Here is a 2,785-nt window from a genome sequence, read left to right on the forward strand (position 1 = left end):
AGGGCAAGCATCCATTTTCTTACAGCCCACCTCTGCAAGTCCTTGATGTGTAGAATGCTCTATCCAAATAATTCTACTTTACAAACTTGATTATTCAAATTCTGGGGTAAGGGAGACTGAGCCTGCCTAACTAAAGGTTTTGGTTAATAATGGAATTTTTCATGCAATTAACAATTATATTGTAAACTCCCTCAAATAGATGTCAAAGGAACATGACCAGGTTTCAGATAGTTGGAGTTCTAGATAATTGTTACATTGTATACTCATGAAGAGCTGTGTTGCTCAAAAGCTTGTCTCTTTCACCAACAGAAGTTGGTCCAATAAAAGATATTACCTCACCCATCTAGTCTCTCTGATATCCTGGTACCAACATGTCTATAAACAACACTGCAAACTTTAGGTGCATGAATCACAGTTGCCCGGATAAAGAATGGTTACTTACACCTTATATAAAACTGTGATCCTTCAAGATATATTGTCCGTATGAATCCTGCTGTAAGTGAGCATCCTCTCCATGCATGAGATCAGATTCTTTTATCGAGCAGTATTTTTGGGACTGCACGTATGCCGCGCATGCCCTCACACCCCTACCTGAGGATATAAAAGCAAATGAACAGCCAACCACCATTTTCTTTCACCAATACAGAATCAAGACTACAGGGCTCCACAGTAGCAGAGAAGAAGAGTGGGTTGTTAAAAATTCATTGTCTAGGTATACTTAATTCTGTCTCCCCAGGTGGGCAGATGAACTAGTTGACTTCTTGAGGTCCCTTTCAGTCCTATGTTGTTATGATTCTATGATTGTTCATTTGTACCCCATTTACCAATCGATCCAGGTTGTTTTGTATCAGTGATCCAGCATTATGTACCATTGCTCCAATTGTGTCATCTGCAAGCTTTATCAATGATTGTTTTCTTTCAGGTTATTAATAAAAAAGTGTTAAATAGCATAGGGCCTAGAACAGATTACTACTAGAAAATGGGACCCTAATAGAAATAACTGACAATGAAGATTCCCTATTTACCATTCCATTAAGACTCATCTGTGGCCAGTTTTTAACCCACCACCATGTACCATATTGCTGTTGTGAAATAACTGATTTAACACTCCCATATTACAAGTCAAACAGATGATCCACAAAAATGGTTTCAGTAGTCACATGGCTAATTAAGACTTACTTCTCTATTTCTTTGTACTTGCATAAAACAGTTGCATTCAGTTGTGTGGTTTGGCTATGCTTGAAAGTTAATTTTTTACTATATTAAAAGTAAAATACTAATGTATAACTTAAATTAGTGAAAGGAACTAAGGCAAGAAAAGATTCCCTCCCAGCCTGTTCCCATTCCAGCTAAAAAATGCAACTTTGCTCTAGACTTCAGACATATGAATCTGCTTTGTAAAAGCAAAGAAAGCCAACCATGTTCTTACTGATGACTACAGCATCTCTATTTCTGAAGACTCTAAAATCAACAGAAATAAGAGGTGGAAGCCAAGAGGAAAAAACTTTATGCCCATCCAAAAACCATCATCAACTTTTATGGCAGAGGACTTCAATTCAAACATGCGTAAAGACTGTGTAATCACTTACATCTCCTTCCCTAGCAATTTGATTATTGACTGCAGAAAGTTTTGGATATTCTTTTGACTAGATTGTTCCTTCCTGCTTACTTAGTAGGCCAGCAGCATGATCAGAGATCTACCTGTATTTTTCAATCAGAGATTTAGTCTTACTAAATACAGATTTTCCAAGTTAACCAGCAAAAGAACTATTTCCACATTAAAGAACGTGTTCAAGACCACCATATTTCATCAAATCAGTGTTTTTAAATATGTCTACAGAAATGAAGTGAGACTCTGAATCAGTGGCGTGCAAGCCAATTTCATTGTACAAAATATAAAATGTGAAAGCTTCTGCTTTAAGTACCAACAATTTTAAGTGAGTTTTGCATGTTGATTAATTTATGTGCTTTGGGTTTTTTTTGAAGCTACTTCCCTTAGTCCCATCTCATGAAGTACACGGATGATCCCATGGCCTGCATACAGCCTTTGGAAAATGCACTGCCATTAAAACCAAGTTCTGAGTGAAGTACAAGGTAAAAGCAGGATACAACTGGCTACAATCAGTCATAAAGTAAGGGGATAGTTACCGACTTTAACGCCAGTTGTACCAATTTACTCCAGCTGAATTTAGCCTACTGCACACAACCTGTGTAATCCACATCTACCTAGAATCAGAAGGCTAATCATTTTTCATGCTGGTATACATCTCCCACCCCTCCTATCCTCAGTACTGAACAAATAATCCCATGAGATTAATAAGATGCAACATTATGTGTTACCGTATTTTTAAACTAACCAAGGCTGAATGTACATTTGTACAAAAAGCACCCATATTCACCTACTCAAAACCATCTTCCAGGCTTCCACCAGCCAAGACATCCACCACTCCAGTAAGCAACCTTCCAGGTATGTTGAAATACTGTCTGCTTTTCATTTGTTCAAATGAAGCTTCCAGTCTGTTTTGCGAGGAAAGGAGGGAAATAAGGAAGAGATGCTGGGATACTACTCCTCAGTACCAGCATGTGTCTTGGGGAAACTACTGACTTGGCTTTCAGACATAGCATTGAATCAGTTTGTATGGAAAAGGGTTGTAGGTCAACTCAACTCAGTTCTGCTATCAAAAGCTACTCACAGGGACTGATGGTACAGTAGTTTAGCTGCACTGAAAAGACTTATGTCCACAATGTTATGAAAAGTAGAAACAGCTAAACCAACTTTTACTAT

This window comes from Mauremys mutica, chromosome 19 (assembly GCF_020497125.1).
Source record: "Mauremys mutica isolate MM-2020 ecotype Southern chromosome 19, ASM2049712v1, whole genome shotgun sequence".
NCBI classification, from domain to species: Eukaryota; Metazoa; Chordata; order Testudines; family Geoemydidae; genus Mauremys; species Mauremys mutica.